Below are 21,784 nucleotides of genomic sequence, written 5' to 3'. Positions count from 1 at the left end.
AGTAAATGTTAGAGAATTCATAATTTTTCTTTTTCATTTCAATTTTAAGATATGTATTCCGATAAAAAAATTTGGGTAATTTTAAGAGAGTGCAATTGAATCCGAATCTAAATTCGAATTTGAACCTCTAAATTCAAAAGAAAGCGTGACGTTTTCCTTTCGCCCTGTTACGACGATTCAAAGAGGATCCACGGTCATCCAAATTAAAAAGGGGAGTGCATTTGTCAAAGCAAAAACAATGACACCTCGCATCTTATCTTACCTAATAACAGTAACTGACATCAACCTAAAAAATAGACCAGCGTTCGCGTCAGCACACGCACTACGCTCTGCCTCTACGATTCCATGCTTGAATTCAACGAACTCATGTGCTCTCCCACTTTCCCATCGTCTTACATAATAAAAAGCCAATTTCCATGCCCATGTATGAATCGTCTGCTCTGCTGAGAATTGTTTTCATGGGAAACACAATAGCTCATGTAGTGTTTTCCAAGAAAATAACAACAAAATTATATAGGTTTGCCATTGCCAGTAAGGCACTGGGATGCAGCTGCTGTCCAAGAGAAAAGAGAATGAGTTATTTCACAGGAAACTGTAATGAATTTGAGTATATCAACGGCAGCAATTCGATAGATGTTCCCAAGGGATATTTTGCAGTGTACGTTGGGAGCGAGCGCGCTCGGTTTATAGTTCCTACAACTTATTTGAATCATCCTCTCTTTCAAGCGCTGCTCAAGAAGGCCGAGGAAGAGTATGGATTCCATCACCAGATGGGACTTACCATTCCCTGTGAGAGAGTGGCTTTTGAATATGTAACTTCTATTTTGGGAAACAAGGATTCCATGGTACCAAATATGGAGTTGGACAAGATACTGGAGTTGATATAAGCAGTGATGTAGTTGATTTCTGTCGGCATCACCTTAAACTCCAATGCAAACTGATGTAAACATTAATATAATATAGCGGATATGGGAGGATTCATTTAGGAAAATGATATAGCTGGGCTTCTTTTGGGGATATCCTTGCATGTTGCCAATGCATTCCAGGTTGAATATTTCTTTTGTAAAACCCATTCAATGATATTTTCATGGTATTTTCTCTGTTAACCAAGTCCTTTAGATTTTTGTCTTGTCAATTTCGAAAACTGCAAAATATTTTGGAAATGGAAATTTGATTTTGAGTAATTCAATTGCAAGTTTATAAATAATTAGGAAATTTGAGAGAGTGAAGTCAAATAGTTAATTTCTCTGATTAGCTTTGACTCTCAAATTTTCAAAATATTGAAAATTTTGCCATAACTATGATATTTACTTAGCTTTTGTAATATTTTCGTTGGTCACAAATTCATCTAGATGTAACCTTGATAACTCATCACAAATTCATTTTTTTTATCATTTTTATGTATAAGAACATTTCCAATTGTGTTATAAAATTAATTGAATTAGATTTGATACCAAAAAAATCATGGCAAAAAATTGGCAATATATATCTTATTGTTATTATTAATTTTTTTTTTTTTTAATGATTTAAATTAACAATTTTGACATTCAAAATCTCAAATACCTCTCAAAAATTATTTTCAATTATATTATAAAAGTTGCAAATAGAATTAAATAAAGAGATTAGTAAAAAGAACTTTTCAATGGAAGTGAATGAGATGCAATGAGAAGAACAAAATGTTTAACATACATTAAAAAATGCATGTCTTATATTCTTAAAATTGCTAATTAATCAATCAAAAAATAGTAGCCAATAAAGTTGTTCCTTGTAACGATTTTTGGGTAATTTTGTCTTATATTCTTAAAATTGCTAATTGATCAATCAAAAAATAGTAGCCAATAAAGTTTTTCCTTGTAACGATTTTTGGGTAATTTTCTAATTATTAACTGAATGAAATATAGATGAAGAGTCATCTAATTAGAATTAATATGATATCTTTCTAATTGTTAAAAGAAATAAAATAAAAAAATATTTCAAATTTTATTATAAATATATAGTTCAAATTTCCTTACTCAGATTAAAAAATATCATATGAAAAAGAGTTTAAAATTTAAGAAAACTAACCAAAAATATATATTTTTTATTGTGAAAATGGAAATTTAATATCAGACCTATTTATTACTTTTCTATATTAACCTTTAAATAACATAACACATGATGGATAGCTATGAAAATTTTAATCATTTTGCTATATTGTAGAACAAACCGTCAATAACAAGTTTTCTGTTTTCTGAATATGCTATTAGAAACTCTTGTGGCCTCATTCTTCAGTATTGTCTGACTCAGTACATCCACATCATATTATTCAGTATTGCCTCTGACTCAATACATCCGCCAATATAAATTATGTTTCAACCCGTCAATATTCGTAAACATCATCATAAACAAAATAATTAAAGGCCACAACTGCTCTATAATTATCAAATGGACGACTTCTGGAAACTGATGCGCAAAAAATGGACGACGACTTCTGGAAAAATACAAATTAAAGAAAATTTAAAAATCAAATTTGAGAGACCATGATATATACTGAACCGAATTTTAGCGAATTAATCGCCGAATCACATCGATATGTCGAATTCTTCAAACCCATTCGGCCAAATGTAGTAACTATGATATAAACCCCAGAACATGACATCAATTGTTGAGAACCCAGTACGCCACCTTTAACGTGACATCAATTGTTGAGAACCCAGTGCCAATACGCAAAGTCTAGGATTCATAGATTGTCTCCATTTTGGTGTTTAGCAAAGCAAGATCTAAAAGATGCCTTTACCGTCTGCTTCCATCATTTATCTTAACCATTCTCACACTCGAGTCTAGGTTACGAATAGATTACAAGTGCATATTCTTTACCATCAGGTTGGAATTATAATTTTAAATTATTAAAATTACAAAATTTTATCTATATTTTTTAAATTTAAAATTTATTTATATATTTAAAATAAAATTTAAAATAATTAAAATTAAAATTTATTTTAAATTCATTTATATATTTAAAATAAGAACTAAAAAACTTTTTTAAGAATAAATTTTACAAACATTTGTATAGCTATTGCAATCATAAATTATTGTATAACCATTATAATTGTTAAAAAAATGTAAATCATTGAAACTTTTATATTATCTTGATCTATTTATGGATCGATCAAATCTCTTGAGGTGTAATCTTTTTTCTTCAGTAAAAAATGGGAGGAAATGTTTACACCTCCATAGATTTGATCCCTTTTGTTGTGGGGATAAAATAGATTTAGGCTGGTTTAAATTGTGCACGGTCACACAAAATATGTCTAAAAGCGATTTGGTCATTTAATTTTAAATTTTCTTAGTTACTCAGTTTGTTAAGATAATATATACTATTACTCACATGAATGTTGAAAAATGATGAAATATAGAGTTTGAATGAAAAGTGACAATGTAACAATGTTGAATGATAAGAAATGTGAATAATAAGAATGCAGTCAATTACAAACAGTCTTCATTGTGACCAATCTCAAACTATTTTATTCTATTGTTTGTATTGTCACATCTATAATTTTTCCATTTTTTCATATCAACCATATGAAAAGAGCAGTTGAAATCATAGACCATTCAAATATTTAACTTGAGCTATTGTAGTAAACATTAAACCTTGTCTCTCTTGATCTCTAATATTAATAGTAATTTTCTCCAAATTCTATCATTGTGACTTATGAAGTCTTCAACACCTAGTAAGTTTCAATAGTAGTTGTTTTATATTACCTCATTTGAATGCAAAGTGACTAGCAATGTTCAACTATGGAAAATGAGATAATAAAAATGTAGTTAATTACAAATAGTTTACAGTTTCAAGAAGCAAAAGTTTCAAGTAAGTGAACATATTATTTAAAATGATAATTCAATTATTTTATTTATGGTTGAATTATTGTAAAATAGAAATCAATGCATGTTATTAAGTTTAGTCAACCATAGTTAATTTTAGTCAACCATCTTTAACTTTAGTTAACCATGGTGAACAATGTTCAATTTGAGCGAACCAAAGTTGACCATAGTTAACCACACACAACTATAGGTTAACCAAATTATAGTTAACCTTATTCATCTATAGTCAACTTTAGTCATGCTTACTCAATCTTATTTAGTCATATTCAGCTATAGTCCACATTGGTTGATCTTAGTCAACCATGGTCAACCATAGTCAACCTTTAAGGCATACAAAATTAAGAAGGTATCCTTAGTCGAACTATGACCTAGATTTAGTAAGTTATAGATTTACTAGGTTGGCCTAGGATTATTAGGTTTATTATTAAATATTGATAACCATGATTAGCAATGTTCATGCATACTAAATATAACCTATGGTATCCAAAATGATAGTCAACCATAGGTATTCTTAGTCAGCCTTTGAGTTAGGCTTACTAATTTGATCTAGGTTCACCCATAATGAACTACAATTGACCATAGTTAACTATAATCTACCTTATTTAACCTTAGTTAGTCGCAGCTAACCATATGTTGACCATGGTTAACCATAATAAGCCTTGGTCATCCTTAGTCAATCTTTATAAACCATATTCAACTATAATTAGACTTGGTTGAGCGTAATTAGCTATAGTTAGTCTTAATCAACAATGATTAGTCAACTTTAATCAACCTTAATTAAGAATTTAAAATGTCTAATAATATGAATATGATAAAGTATATTATTAATATTATTATTAATTCTCTTTAATAAGGTTTAGGATTTATATTTTACCAAATTTAAGATTTATTTAATATGTAAGTTTAAAAAGGATTAACACTATAGTAGTAAAGTGCAATAATAATGTCTATTAATAATACTAATATTAAAGTTTATATTTAATAAACTTTAAATTTATATTTAATAAGTTTAGGGTTTGTATTAGATAAGGTTTAAGGTTTAATTAATATTTAAGTTTTTATGTATTTAATTTTAATATAAATTTTATAGCATTTTTCAATAGTGAAAGCATATTGAGCATGGAAATACAAATTTTGTGCATTGTGATGAACAAAAATAAGCATTACAATATGAAAAATAGAAAACTAATGTTGCAATTTGACAAACAAAAACTAAATGTGACAAACAAAAAATCAACATTTCAATATAATGAACGAAAAGCAACATAGCAATGCAATGAATAAAACTAATCATCTCAGACTGCGACAAAGAAATAATAATGTCACAACATGAAGACAAAGTTAAGCTAATAAAAAAGGGAAATTATTCTCATCACGTCGTGATGAAAAAAATAGGTTTCAATACGACACATAAAAAATCAATGTTGCAATGTGATACGCAATGAGTCAATGTCACTTTGTGACAAACAAGAAATCAGCATTTCAATACAATGAACCAAAATCAACATCACAATGTGATGAACAAAAATAATGATCTCACACCATGACGAAAAAATAACAATGTCACAACATGATGACATAGTCAACCTTTATAGTAAACATTTATATAGCCAACCATGGTCAATCTTAGTCTTCCTTAGTCAAGTTTAGTAAAATATATTCAACTATAGTTAACCTTGGTTGACCATAATCAACCATACTCAACCCTCCTCAACCATGATCAAGTAGAGTTAACTTTAGTAAACCTTAGTAAGGGATTAAAAAGTTTTAATAATATTAATATTAATATTAAAAAAAATGTTAAATAATAATAACAAAAAATCAATGTAACATTGTTACAAAAAAAAACAACATGACAATGTGACGAACAAAAAAATGATCTCACACTGCGATGAAGAAATCACAATGTTACAACATGATAACCAAATCAAATATAGTCAACCTTTATATAGTAAACCATAGTCAATCTCAATAATCTTCAGTCAAGCTTAATAAACAATGTTCAACTATAGTCAACCCTAGTTGACCATAATCAACAATCGTTAGCCTAAGTCAACCATGATCAACTATAATCAACCTTAGTCAAGGATAAAATAATAATAATACTAATAAAGATTGACGACTACTAATAATAATAAGATCGACTATATTATTATTATTGTGGTTGTCTTATATGATTGAATATATTATTAATACCATTAACAATAATTATATTATTATTACTATTAAGGTTGACTATATTAATTAATGTGCATTAATATTTTTTATCGTTAAAACTAAGCTACTTCTATTATTTACAAGAGAAAACAGTTACATTCAGGAATACATGTCGCCAGGGGCCAAGGCTGGTCCTCTGGATTGATAGTGCTCACAAAAGACTTCACTTTCAGGGGTTTTCTTATAGTTACTGAACGCCCACGCAGGGGCAACACCCTTTTGACCCGAGACCCACGCAAGGGCTTCATGACGGAGACTAGTAACCCACGCAGGGGCTGTAATCTTTTGAGACACAGAAAAAACAAAATTATGAATCCCGCGCAGGGGCCAAGGGTAGAAAGAGAGGTTCTTCAACAGTGTTCTTCGCGCGGGCGTAGTCGAGCATAGAGTAACAGAATTATGAGGCCAAACAGTGACATTAACAACATAATTGAGCACTTGTAACAAGAGTAACAGTTCACAAAAAAAACCTTAGAGTTGTCTGAGGGTAGAAGCATGGTGGAGCCGGCTCCTATTCAACCGAATCCTCTTCCTCCGAGTCCTCTTCATAAATCCAGTACTCGCCTTCCGGTGGAGGTCCCCAATCAACCTTGCCTTTGCCTGAAGCTGGTGCTGGCTGAGACGAAGGTTGTACAGCATTCGGTTCAGGTTGTGCCTCTGCCCTTTCCTCAGCAACTCTGGAACATTCAGCATGATGAATTTTGGCGCTGGGTAATCCTCCCACCTCCTTTTTCGGTTCCTCCAGGAATAGGACCGAAACATGAGCATTAATGTTGGAATGACATTGGGCACAACTGACAGTGAAGACCGCTGTTCCGAACGTAGGTAGCGGAGCAGAGCTTGAGTCCGGAGACCTAGAGTCCATGAATTGAGACGGCCGAATGGGGTGTGCATCTGTCGACTGGTGACATAAACAATGATAGCAACATGGAGGCCGATTAGCAGCCAGGGGACGTGAAGAACCTTCCCTTCCAATGCCTCGACGGCTAATGAGCCTCTGTCTTGGCGCCATTCCTTCCTTGAAGACCGATGAGCGTGACAGAGTCGTGGAGAGGGATATGAGGGGTGTGAATCCGCCCTTATCCTCCCTTGCTGCCCTGTATCCACATCCAATTGCCAAGGAGAGCTCGTGAGCCAGCGCTTGAAGGCCTGACGGACTGAAGCCTGAATCCACAACTCGAGCCTGAACCATTGCAAAACATTCCCAATTCTTGGCATACTTAAGCTGCTCTGGTTTGCCTCGTTTTTGGAGTGCCATAACTCCCATCTGAAACCGTTAATGTCGCACAGAATCGGAAATGAATTGCCGTCCTTCCTCCCTTCAGCTCTCACGCTTGCCATCCAAGGCAGCGGAGAGCAGTTAAGGCCGCTTCTGAACCTGAGACCGCCCATGCTAAACAGCTGGCGAGCCATCCATATGCGGCGTGGCACCCGCATCCGGGTAATTAATGTGCATTAATATTAATAAGATTTAATGATAACATTAACATTAGGATTAGTGAATAAAGTTTAATATTTAATAATGTTACAATATTAATATTAATATTAATAAAGTTGACAACTAATAATAATAATAAGGTTGACTATATTATTATTATTATATAATTGAACATATTATTAATAGTTAATCATGATTAAAATTGGTCAACCCTATGTTTATTATAATTAATAATAATGAAATTTATTGACTCATAGTCCTCTTGAAAATGGTCTACAAAGTTAGCCTTCATCAACCTTCATCAACCTTATTCAACCAATGTCAACCTTGATCAGTCATAGTCAATGTTTAAAAATATTTAATAATAATAATATTAATATTAGTAACCTATGAGGCATAGACTATTTGGTTTGCATGGGGTTTAGTTATTTCCAAGTCAAAAGTTCAAACCTAATGGGGAGGGGTTGAGGAATGAAATCCATTTTGGGGGAATTAAAATTCCGAAGGGGTTTGTAGGCTCAACCAAGTCTTGCACATTCCTCGTGATAAGCATCCCATCATGGGTAGATCAATCTTCTTCCAACCAATAAGCAAGTTGACCCTGGACTAGGCACAACCTAATTACAAAACAAATAAAATAATATTATTATTAATAAAGTTGTCTTCTACTAATAATAATAATAATAATAATAATAATATTGAATATCTATTAATCATATTAACAATATTAATATTAATATTAAAGTTGATTATATTAACATTAGGGTTTTTGAATAAGGTTTAATATTTATATTTATAAAGCTTTTAAGGGCTTATTTAATATTCAACATTGTAATTCGATAAACATAAATCAAATCATGGTTAATTGTGGTTAATTAAACTTTATCATAGTTGGCCATAGTAATCCATGTCAATCTTCGTGAATCATAGTCAACTATGGGCAATATAGTCAACCATGAGAAATCATGGTCATCTTCAATCAACCATAATCAACATATAAACTACTATGGTCAACCATTATTGACCTCAGCCAACTGTGAGCAAGCATGAATACCTTCCATTAACCATAGTAACCACAATCAACCATGATCAACCATAATTATTTGTTCTTAGAAAGAATCAATGTGGTCAACCATAATTAATTATAACCTATGATAGAAAATTATGGTAAACCATGGTCTACTATTATCAAATATGAAGAACCATGGTCAACCATCGCTAATCATAATCTAAAAAGTAAGAAAACTTTCGGTAAAAATCACATCAGAGTCTTGTCATCACGTTTCCAACCATCCAGTGTGATTCATCGCCAAGACAAGATGAAGAACCATATTCTGACATCAAGTTAAATAGATGAAGAGAATTTTTTTTAGCCAGTATAATATAAAAGTTAGATTTGACTCAATAAATATTATTTATGGATAAATAATATTTAAATGTAAGGAAACAATTGTTAGAATATAGTAGTTAATATTGAATTAAGAAAAATAATTAATCAAAATGAAAATTTTAATGAAATTAATATCTAACATAAAAAAAATATTTAGTTTGAACATAAATAATCAAAACTATAAAACAATTAATAAAATAACAATAATGTTTGGATCTAACTTAAATAATCAATTAAATAATAATAATAATAAAGGTCGAACTTAACTAAAAATATATGGGTCAAACCTAAATAATCAAAACACTAAAAAATAAAATTAATATTTGGGTCAAATTTAAATAATAAACAAAATTAATTCTAGAAACTTAAAAATAAATAGAAATAATAAATGGTCAAACTTAAAATAAAATTAATTAATTAACTAAATAAATAAATCAATAATGAAGAAAATAAAGTAATTAATCACTTATTAGAGTAAAGTTCAAAAATACAAATAAATAATAAAAATTAAGAAACTAGAAATAAATAAATAAATATAAAGGAAATAAATAAAAACTTAAGAGGAAATGACAGTGATCTAACAATTGCTAATTTTCCATCCAACGTCTCTATTTAGATCACTTGGTTTCCTTTCAATCTCTATAGTCTCTCTAAGCTTGAGCTGATGGAAATGATCTATCCTAGCGATGATCCGAGCGTCTACAATGCAGATGTGGTGTTTTGACTTTTCCACATGTTTTGCTAATGATGACGAATGAGTCCTCCCATGTTTAATGACTGCAACATGTTCCTAAATCCTCTGATTTATTGAGCGGTGAATGATGCAGGAGCATCCAGCTAGGGCACCATGACCGGGTGTTGGTCTCCACCAAGGTGGAAAGTTGTATTAGCAAATTGGTTTCTTTATGTTCAGTTTGTCAAAGTAGGATGTAGGACTTCGTCTTCTTTTTAATCTCAGTATTAGTTAAGGACAGTTTAGTCGATTAGGGTCATTAACTCATTTGTCTTTAATAAATAGTAGATTAATAACTGTTGTGTCATTTCAAAGGAAAAAGACAAATATGTCTAATGTAAAATCTTGTAGTATAGGCAGAACCAAATACATGCATATTTATGTAACTAATAAGAATTACAACTTAAAAAGTAACTACACAGTTCAGGTAACTGTGAACAAAGGATATAAATGTAAATGAGAAAATCATTAAAAAGGTTCAGCATTTAGCATACAAGCATTGATAATAGAAGAGCAGACAATTTTATTCGAATACATCTGTGTAATCATATATTTTTCTTTATTGCTTCCTAATTCACTGAACAATTAGAGTAATCGACACAGTACATGCACACTATCTTGTCTACTTTTTTCTTTTCTTAAAGAGACAGAGTTCAGATAGTTGAGACTGTAATGAATTTCCAGAATGAGGGTTTGTAACCCATGAAAGAAATCAACATTGAATGTACAGGAACAAACGCAAACAATTCGGGCAAATTAAGCATATACGCACAGTCATACAAGCCACATATCATTTTCTCAATTTCAAATCCATCCATCTAAACAAATACGAGAGTGACTATAGTACTTTTGGGCCATTGAAGAAATTACGAATATAACCACGAGATAACAAGCACAGTTCGAGGGCGTTCAAGCCAGAATGAGAGGAAAAACAATAAAAAAATTACCATTAAAACAGAGGTAATTCAAAGCCAACGTTTTCCCTGAAATTTCCTTTCAATTATAACATGAAAATGCCTGAATATACATAGTCGAGCTCGAATATAACCTATAAACAGTCACAAAACTGACGGCCAACAAAACCTAGATGAGGGTTTTTGGAAATAGCTCCTATTTTGCACAAATTTATAGACAACAAGCATAAAGGCTAAGAGAGCCTGCATTAAAAATGAACCAGGACGCTGGACTACAGTTGAAAGACATCAACGACAAGCATTGAGGAAACCAGACTGTCTAAATTACAGGTCGTAACTCTAAAACCAAAAATTGGTGACGGTGATAGAGCCTACCAAGCAAAAGCCGAAGAGACTACTCCAGGCACACCCAACTGCAAACCCATAGCCTACAAAAGAACCAAGACCAGATTTTGAGTAAACTGTCAACAATGGGAGAAAAAAGAAGTGCATGAATTTATACAACGAAGGGATACATTTCCTTACCTGAAGGGTTCACAACGTGAATAGAGCACAAGCCATTGAGCCACGAATTCCAGACATCGACTGAGACAAAGGAGCAACAACATTAGAAGCAGAGCAACAGAAAGAGAAAAGTGAATCATGGACGAATGAAGTTCCCTGCAGTGGGGCCGAAGACAGGAGAGTGGCATTGTTTTGTAACCTGGATGCATGGCAAAACCACTGAGATTTACCAGCAAAACGACCTCATACCAGAACAGAGACTGTGGAGCAAAGACAAGTTAAATAGTTGCAGAAGAATCACAAGTGAATAAATACACAGGCGACAAAACCCTCATTGTTTGCATAAGGAGCCAAGACCATAAGGTGAATGCAAGAGCTAAACGTTCAGGTAAAGTAACCCTGACTAGCGCGCCCAACAGTTGTAGTGTAGCTACATGCACAGGTGGCATAACCTTACCAGAGCAAACCCTCGACAACAAGGAGCAAAGAGCAGAAATGACCGAGTGATGGTAGGAGGGGAGGTTTTGGCGTGAACGAGGAGCAAGAAATGCAACCCAAGGCACAATACAGCATAATAACTACGCTCATAATTGCCAACACATTAGATTCCAGAAATATCCAAGGTCAAGTCATTAACTATAACCTAATCCACAGTTTAATCATTATTTACATCCGGAGAAGATTGCAACGATAGTTAATTAGCCGATCGTTCACCTCCATTTGATTGTTTACCCCTTTTGAGGAATAGCTACGAAGAGTGATCCTGTTAGCCATCCTTATGACACTGCCGTGATTGGAAAATTCCAAACCTTACCTGGAATCAGCTGCTACCCGAAATTATCACTCGTTCCTAAAAAAATGAGTCTTCTTTAAGCTCTTTTCGTCTGATTCGTAAAATATGAAAATATTACCGAGCAGTTGACCTCTCCAGCTCGTTAAAGCTACCAGGAGTGCTATCCCTCCTCTAGATTTTAATCTTTTTGGACCTGAGGGATTATTACACAAAAAGATCGAGCGCTTGTTTTGTTAGGCTCGTTAAAATTATCGAAAATTCATCCCTTTTGTATTATTTTATACTTTTTCGGACTTGCGGGAGTATATGACGAAAAAGGATCATTGAAGTTTCCTTTGCGTCCCTTTTAGACTCTTTAAAATTGAAAAGGACCGAGTTATCTTTGTCATTAAACTCGTTAAAACCAATAGCAACAAACTTGTCCATATGGACAAGAACGAGTTTCACTGTCGCTAGGCTTGTTAAAACATAGCGACGGGTTTGCCCAAAGGGAAAATTATAGAACAAGCATATGTTATCCTCCTCAATCTTAATAAAAATAAAGAGGGACTGGTCAACAATGACTGGGGAAAAGTTGGGAAGAAAACTTGAAGAAACTTTATTGGTAGCAAGTCGCTCTTGAACATGACACTTTCACTCCACGTCGGAGTCGGGTTGGGTTATTCCGTTCACCGGTCATGTCACCATTGGTCCATTGCACCATCCATATCTGGGGTTAACGCTACCAATCCATGTCAGTGTCGCCGGTATGTTCAAGGGAAGTCACTCAGAGAATTCAGCTATGTCTCATCCGCTGCAATACATTCACGTTCCATTCTTTCATGACTGCCACCCTGAACCCTGTATCATTAGATCGTTTTCACCTCCAAAATCATTTACTCTATTCTGTGTCGTAGATGTGGGATTCGTTAAGGCCTTCCTACGATGGGTCACTTCTTGTCGACATTAGCTCATTATCCAAGAAGTCGACTTAGGAACAACATTTTCAGTACTTTGAAGCTTGCATGCCTCAATGGCAAGTTTCTCACTTCCGGCGACATGTTTACATCAATTGCCTTTGATCGAAAGACTTTGCGTGGTGTTCGATGCCAATTTCATTTTTCACACCACACAAATTGTTTTGTAGTACCTTGAGGGTCATCATCATTATCGGTGATTCCTCTCGCGCTCGTTAACAGCTTACATCATTGGCTGGTAATCAGGCGATGTATTTCCATGTTCAACTCCAAAACATCTTTCACATGGATCGACTTGTACTTCGAGTGAATATTGGACGAGTTTGAAGACCCTGGATCTAGTTTCATCCATCTGGGCTGCGATATATTTAGGAAAATAAAGACATCAAATGTACATCATCGCTGCATAGATGATCATCCGAATCAAAGGATGATGGCTCTATCAGAATCATCAGTCTGCCTCACAGACGGTTGTCTGTCTTATGTACATGAAAATGAATTTATAAAGCTGAGAATGGGAATGCCCGCCTCAGCTAGATCATGAAAATATTATGGAAATAATGTATTGTATTGTATCTTATTACAGGTCGCCTTCTAGCTCGAAAAAACTTCGGATCCTCATGATAAAGCATTTCACCCGACATCAAAAGGTTAATGACCTCATGCTTTAGGGGGTAGATGTTATAGACATTTTTGGGCACTGCAACCCCAATCATACATGTCCATAAAGCAAGGGCTCCTAAGTCCCTAAAAGTGTTGCTTCACACCCTAAAGGAACAAGGTCAGATGATTACATCATCTCCGGGAAGTTCTCCACAGAAAACTGCTCAGAACTGGTCAAAGCTGGACCATAGAGACTGCCCAGTGCAGAGGGTGCGATGCATCCCACCTGCTTAGTGTAAAGGGTGTGATGCATACTAGAAAGCCCTTCTGTAGGGTGCGAAGGGTGAGAGTAGACAAATGGCAGAGACAATTTGCAAGGTGGATCGTCATGGAATCTTCCAGAAACTTCTCTTGTGGCACTTGCCTCTCTGAGTTAGCCCAGGGATGAGTAAGAGATCATCAATCTCTGAGTGGAATCAAGAACTATCAGAGAGAGGACACTGATCAAAATCCCAGAAGCTGATTCACCCCCCTACAATCATCTATATATGGATCCCTCATCCTAGAGATCCAGAGGCTAGAATTTTGTATCTTGTAAGGAAGTGTTGTTGGTTTCCTGGTGCAACATCATAGTGTTGGGTGATCTAAGCTTTTCATGAGGTGAAGAAGGGCTTTTATGCTGGGAGGATGATGCTGGGTCAGAACAATTGGTTGTAATCCTCTTTGCTATTCTTGATATTAATAAAGTTATTCAATTTTTCCTCCACATTCTTGTATGTTTGATGATATATGCATTTGTGTGGTCAATATATATCTGGTCCTGTATTGTTTATGATTGTAGATCTCTGTTCTTCGATAGTATTATGCTGCTTTGATTCCACAGGTACTCTTTGAAGCTGGGTAGACGAAGGAAAAGAGGCAAGTATCTGCGAGAAGGGAGAGGAACCAAGCAAGGAACCAAGCGTAAGACTGAGGTTGGTGTCCTTTGTTTCCCTCTTATATACTTCTCATAAAGGAAAGCGAAAGTAGTTTTAGTTTGTTTGTTTCTAAGATAGCTACCAGTCTTAGTGGGACTAGTAGCTCCGAGTGGACACTAGATTTCCTGATAACAAAAGTGTGCCCCAAAAGAAGCATAAGTTACCATATTGACTTCATACTTGGAGCAAGTTTGCCAAATAAGGCAGCATATTGGATGAGCCCCTAAGACAATGAGGATATTTGAAAGCAGGTGCAGGGACTGCTAGACAAAGGATTGATAAGGGAGTGTTTGAGCCCTTGTGCAGTTCCAATGGTTCTCGCTCCCAAGAAAGGATGAGAATGGCGGATGTGCACAGACTCAAGGGCCATCAACAAAATCACCATTCGGTACAGGTTTCCAATACCACGGATGGACGACATGATGGATTGCTTAAGTGGTGCAGCATATTTTTCTAAGATAGATTTGAAGAGCGGGTATCATCAGATCCGAATTTGAGAGGGGGATGAGTGGAAGTCAGCCTTCAAGACTAATGAGGGACTGTATGAATGGCTGGTTATGCCATTCGGACTGAGTAATGCACCCAGTACATCTATGTGGTTAATGAATGAAATGCTGAAAGAATACATCGGAAAATTTGTGACAGTGTACCTGGACGACGTACTAATTTTCAGCAAGATAAGGGAGGAGCATCTTCGACATGTTGGGAAAGTGTTGGAAAAATTGCAGCAAAATAAGCTGCTGATAAATCTGAAAAATTGTACTTTTATGCAAAAGGAGTTGATTTATTTGGGCTTTGTAATAGCAGAAAATGAGCTGAAGATGGATCCGGAGAAGATTGCAACGATAGTTAATTGGCCATCCCCGAAAAGCTTATTTGAGGTACGTAGTTTTCATGGGCTGCCGAGTTTTTACCAGAAATTCATAAGAAATTTTAGTGAAATTTGCGCACCTATGTTGGACACTATTAAAAAGGCCAATTAGCCTTTTCGATGGACTGATGTAGTGGAGAGGAGTTTTCAGCTACTAAAGAAGAAGATCGTAGAGAGACCGATCCTGAGATTGCCAGATTTTAAAAATCTCTTTCAGGTTCGTTGTGATGCTAGCGGTATGGCTATTGGAGCTGTACTCAGCCAGGAGGATAAACCTGTTGCATTTTTTAGTGAGAAGTTAAATGAAAGCATGCAGAAATATTCATCCTACAAAAAGGAGTTCGATGCTGTCATCCAAGCACTGAAGCATTAGAGACACTACTTGCTAGGAAATGAATTTGTGTTGTTTTCGAATAATTCTGCACTGCAGTATGTGATGCAATAGCAGAAGCTGAACCACAAACATGCCAAGTGGGTGGAATATTTGCATAGTTTCACCTTTGTGTTGAAACACATCAGCGAGTAGGCCAACAAGGTGGCAGATGCGTTGAGTAGGAGGGCCTTACTTTAGCAGGAGAGTATTGTATAAGTGCTGGGTTTTGAGCACTTGGAATATTTATATCAGACTGACACAGATTTTAAGGAGGCCTATGAGGCATGTCGAAATGCCTTGGTGAGAGTTAATAGTCCATGGTTGGACTACAACTTGCAAGAGAAACTGTTGTTTAGAGGAGGACAGCTATGCATTCCTAACTACTCGATGAGAGAGAATATTATTTGGGAGAAGCACAGTGGAGGTCTAGCCAGACATTTTGGCATGGACAAGACACTCGAGCAGCTCAGCAATTTTTACTTTTGGCCAAGAATGCGAAGGGATGTATAGCGATTTGTGACCAGATGTAAGGTGTGCCAGTTAGCGAAGGGTCACAGTCAAAACACGGGACTGTATACACCATTAACTGTTCCAAGCAGACCATGGGACTCAGTCAGCTTGGACTTCGTCTTGGGTCTACCAAGGAAACAACGGGGTTATGACTCGGTGATCGTAGTAGTGGACAGGTTCCTGAAAATGGCGCATTTCATCCCTTGCAGAAAAACCAACGATGCCACTCATGTGGCCCACTTGTTCTTTACAGATATTATCAGGCTACATGGTTTGCCTAAGTCTATTCTTTCTGACAGGGACGTGAAGTTCACAGGGCACTTTTGGCGCACCCTGTGGAAGAAGATGGACACACAGTTGAGTTACAGTTCTGCTTATCATCCGCAAATGATGGACAAACAAAGGTCGTAAACAAAAGTCTGGGAAACCTACTACGAAGCTTAATTGGCGAGAATTCACGGATGTGGGATCGAGTGCTTGCCCAGGTAGAGTTTGCTTATAATGACTCACCCAATCGTAGCATGGGTTGCAATCCTTTTCAGATCTTGTACGGCATGCTGTTGTGTGTGGAGCATGATTGTTCAGAGGTCTTTGTTTCAGCCGGATGTATACCCCAGGAAGTGTGTACACCCCTCCATGCGGGAGGGTGCGGGGGGGACTTGTCCCCCCTGCGGGAATCCGCAGTGGGCCAATCCCCCCAGTGCGGGAGTCCGGGGTGGGCCAGCGGTCCCTCCGCGGGGGCTCGGGGGCAGTGCCCCCAAAGCCAAAAACAAATGTAAAATTGCCTTGTAAAAGTATAGTAATTTCTAGTCAATCTGGGCAGTTCATTAGGCAGATGATCTGACGGTAGAACTTATGTTTAGTTTAGGGTTTTTTGCCCTAGAAGGCAACCCCCTCTCTTTGTATGAGGGCATTGTTTTTGAGGCTGAGATATAGATGTGTATTCTGTGAGCGAGAAACAGAGAAGTGAGACTGTGAGAGAAAACAAAGGATATTACAACAGATTTGTTGTAGGATGTGTCTCTTCATTTTGATGGATAATGGAAAGGAAGGACTGGCTGTTCGGGGTGGATGTAGCCCAAACTGGGTGAACCACGTATATCTGTGTCTCTCTTGTTTTGTGCGTTTTCTGTGTTTATATTTCTGCAATATTTTATGTGTTCCATTGCTCCGTAATATATAATTTTCTAACAACTAGTATTAGAGCCGAAGGTCTATTTGGCTGATAAACTCGCAGGAAAGAAGGGTTCCTGGTTCGAGTGGGAGCAATGGCGGAAGATGGTAATTTTAGGGTCGAGAAATTTAACGGCCAAAACTTCTCGCTGTGGAAGATGCAGACGGAAGATTATCTGTATCAGAAAGATCTATACCTACCATTGGGCGGAAAAACAAAGATGCCGACGGGTATGAAAGGTGAAGAATGGAACCTTCTAGATAGAAAGGCACTCGGAACAATACGGTTGTGCCTTGCTGCGTCAGTCGCCTTCAACATTTCAAAGGAAACCACGACAGAGGGTTTGATGCAGACGTTGTCGAAACTTTATGAAAAACCTTCGGCCTCAAACAAGGTATTTCTTATGAAACGGTTATTTAATATGAATATGTCGGAAGGTGGATCTGTTGCAAACCATTTAAATGATTTTAATATAGTTACAAGTCAGTTAAGTTCTGTAGGGGTAAACTTTGATGATGAAGTTAGAGCTCTGTTATTCTTGTGCTCATTACCAGAAAGTTGGAATGGTTTGGTAATGGCCATTAGTAACTCCGTTTCCTGATCTAGTACTTTAAAGTTTGATGATGTTGTCGGTGCTATCCTTAGCGAGGAAATGTGACGGAAAAGCTCTGGTGAGACATCGGGAAATGCTTTGAGTGCAGAGTCTAGAGGAAGAAAAATGGAAAGAGGAAAGAGCTCAGGATATCGCAGTAAATCAAGGAAAGGTAGATCCAAGTCCAGATCGGGGATAGTGTGCTGGAAATGTGGAAAGAAAGGACACCTAAAGAAAGACTGTAGATCTCGGAAGGGAAAAGAAGGAGATGCACAACAAGAAAACAATCATGAAGAAAATGTGATAGGTGAGGTGTTACAAGATGCTTTGATTCTTTCTTTCGAAAATATTACTGATTCCTAGGTGGTAGATTCAGGGGCTTCATTCCATGCCACACCTGATAAGAAATACTTTCATGACTATGTTCAAGGAGATTTTGGACAAGTTCGTGTGGGTGATGATAAACCTTGTAAAATCGTTGGAATGGGTAAGGTTCTTGTAGACCAGCAGAATGGAAACCAATGGCTATTAAAGGAGGTAAGGCATGTTCCAGATCTAAAGAAAAATCCGATTTCAACAGCGCAGTTAGGCGGTGAAGGTTGTGTGACAACTTTCACAGATAAAGATTGGAAGGTCACCAAAGGAGCCCTGGTAATAGCAAAAGGCGAAAAGGTTGGTACATTGTATTTATGCAATGGTATTTCTAACTCTGTTAATGCTTTAACTTCCAAAGGAGCAGATGCAGCATTATGGCATCATAGGCTCGGACACATGAGTGAAAAGGGGATGAAGATTCTTCACTCAAGGAATTTGTTGCCGGGTTTGAAGAATGTTGATTTGGACTTCTGTGAGAACTGCATTTATGGAAAACAGAAGAGAGTCAGATTTCTCAGAGTTGGGAAAGAAAAGAAAAACGAAAATTAGAGCTTGTGCATACAGACGTATAGGGACCTGCTCAGGTATCATCTCTTGGTGGCTCTCGTTATTATGTTACCTTTATTGATGATGCAACTAGAAAAACTTGGATTTATTGTATTAAGAATAAATATGATGTATTTGATACTTTCAAGAAATGGAAAGCTTTGGTTGAGATTGAGACAGGAAAGAAATTGAAGTGTCTTAGATCAGACAATGGAGGTGAATATTGCAGCAAAGAGTTTGATAGGTATTTTTCAGAACATGGAATTCGCAGAGGGAAGACAGTTCCAAGAACACCACAAGAAAATGGTGTGTCAGAAAGGATGAACAGAACAATCATGGAGCATGCAAGGTGCATGAGATTGCATGCAGGATTGCCTTTACAGTTTTGGGCAGATGCTGTAGATACTGCTGTTTATCTAATAAATAGAGGGCCTTCAAGTTCCTTGGATGGTGGTGTTTCGGAGGAAGCATGGACAGGTAAAAAGGTAAACTACTCTTTTTAAAGCCTTTTGGTTGTGAGGCCTTTGTCCATATTGATAAAGAAAATAGAGCAAAGCTTGAGGCAAAGTCAAAGAAATGTACCTTTATTGGATATGGTGTTAATGATTTTGGGTATCGCTTATATGATTATGAAAATCACAAAATCATTAGGAGCAGAGATGTAATATTCAATGAAAAGGTCTTGTATAAGAATCAGTTGCAAGAAAAGAAGAAAGAAAATGAAAACAAGGAATACGCAGTTCTTCATGACATCACTGAAAAGGTAAAGGTGCCTGAAAATAATAATAATCAACAACAGCAACCACCACAACAACAACATGCACCCCAAACACCTGAAAGTGGTGTTAGAAGATCTACCAGGATAAGTAGACCCCCTGAATGATACTCTCCTTCATTGTATTATTTATTGTTGACTGATTCTGGTGAACCCGAATGTTATGAAGAAGCAATGCAGGTTGAAAGAAGGAAGAAGTGGGAGGTAGCCATGGAAGAAGAGATGGACTCCTTAATGCATAACCAGACTTGGGATTTAGTCAGGTTGCCTGCAGGAAAAACTACATTGAAGAATAAATGGGTTTACAGGCTGAAGGAAGAAGATGGAGGAAAACAAAGGTACAAAGCTAGACTTGTGGTGAAGGGGTTTTCACAGAAGAAAGGTATTGATTTTGATGAAATATTTTCTCTTTTTGTTAAAATGACTTCAAGCAGAACTATTTTAAGTCTTGTAGCAGCTGAAGATTTGCATCTTGAGCAGTTAGATGTAAAGATAGCCTTTCTCCATGGGGATTTGGAGGAAGAGATATATATGCAGCAGCCACAAGGATATGATGTGAAAGGGAAGGAGAAACTAGTGTGCAGGTTGAAGAAGAGCTTGTATAGCTTAAAACAGGCTCCAAGGCAGTGGTATCTAAAATTTGACAAGTTTATGTCTGAACAAGGTTATACTAGATGTCACTCTGATCATTGTGTTTATCTGAAAAAGCAAAATGATGGCAGCTATATTATATTGCTATTGTATGTGGATGACATGCTTGTTGCAGGATCTAACATGCAGGAAATAAATGTACTCAAAAGAAAATTGGCAAATTCATTTGCAATGAAGGATTTGGGAGCTGCAAAACAAATCCTTGGTATGAGAATAACTAGAGACAGGAAAAATCGCAAATTAACATTGTCTCAGAATGAGTACATACAAAAGGTGTTGAAAAGATTTAATATGCAAAATGAAAAACCATTTAGTACAACTTTTGCTAGCCATTTCCAACTTAGCAAGGAAATGTGCCCAAAGACCCAAGAAGACATGGATTATATGTCTAAAGTTCCATATGCATCAGCAGTTGGAAGATTAATGTATGCAATGGTTTGCACAAGGCCTGATATTGCACATGCAGTGGGAGTTGTATGCAGGTACATGAACAATCCAGGAAAGGAACATTGGATGGCAGTGAAATGGATTCTCAGATATTTGAAACGTACCACAAATCAAGCATTATGCTTTGGTGGTTCAAACATTTCTCTACAGGGATATGTTGATGCAGATATGGCAGGTGACAGAGATAACAGGAGGAGCACTACAGGATATGTATTTACTGTTGGAGGAACAGCGGCCAGTTGGGTTTCAAAAATCCAAAGTGTTGTTTCACTTTCAACAACAGAAGCAGAGTATGTTGCTGCTACAGAGGCTAGTAAAGAAATGATTTGGTTACAAAGGTTTATGGGTGAATTGGGTAAGGAGCATGATATGGGCATGTTATACAATGATAGCCAAAGTGCCATTCATCTTGCAAAGAACTCTGCATTTCATTCTAGGACTAAACACATACAGCTCAAGTACCATTTCATATGATCAGTGTTGGAAGATGGAGAGTTGAAGCTGGAAAAGATACACACTAGCCAGAATCCTGCAGATATGTTAACAAAAGTTGTAACCAGGGAGAAACTGAGAATATGCTCAGTTTCAATTGGTCTTCAAGGATGACGATGAAGATGAGAAACAGCCAGCTCCAACGAGGAGTCATTGTCCAGAAAATGAACCAGCGGTGGAGTTTCTACAATCATTCTCCAAGTGGGAGATTGTTGTGTGTGGTGCATGATTGTTCAGAGGTCTTTGTTTCAGCCGGATGTATACTCCAGGAAGTTTGTACACCCCTCCACGCGGGGGGGACTTGTTCCCCCTGCAGGGGTCCGGGGGGGGGGGGCGATCCCCCCGGGCTGGGGGGTCCGGGGGCTCGGGGGTAGCGCCGCCGAAGCCAAAAACAAATGTAAAATTGCCTTGTAAAAGTATAGTAATTTCTAGTCAATCTGGGCCGTTCATTAGGCAGATGATATGACGGTAGAACTTATGTTTAGTTTAGGGTTTTTTGCCCTAGAAGGCAACCCCCTCTCTTTGTATGAGGGCATTGTATTTGAGGCTGAGGTATAGATGTGTATTCTGTGAGCGAGAAACAGAGAGGTGA

The 21,784-nt window shown here is 36.5% G+C and overlaps 1 pseudogene; it reads left to right on the top strand.

Annotated features, from left to right (window-relative positions):
• Positions 1 to 416: 416 nt before the first annotated feature.
• On the top strand, positions 417 to 887 carry LOC149212715 (auxin-responsive protein SAUR50 pseudogene; annotated as a pseudogene).
• The last annotated feature ends 20,897 nt before the right edge of the window (positions 888 to 21,784 follow it).

The sequence above is a fragment of the Pinus tabuliformis genome, chromosome 1_1 (assembly GCF_031772625.1).
Source record: "Pinus tabuliformis cultivar Carrire ecotype Pingquan chromosome 1_1, CPIR1, whole genome shotgun sequence".
NCBI lineage: Eukaryota > Viridiplantae > Streptophyta > Pinopsida > Pinales > Pinaceae > Pinus > Pinus tabuliformis.
The sequence above is the reverse complement of the archived record's forward strand: the minus strand, read 5'-3'. Positions and strand labels throughout refer to the sequence as shown.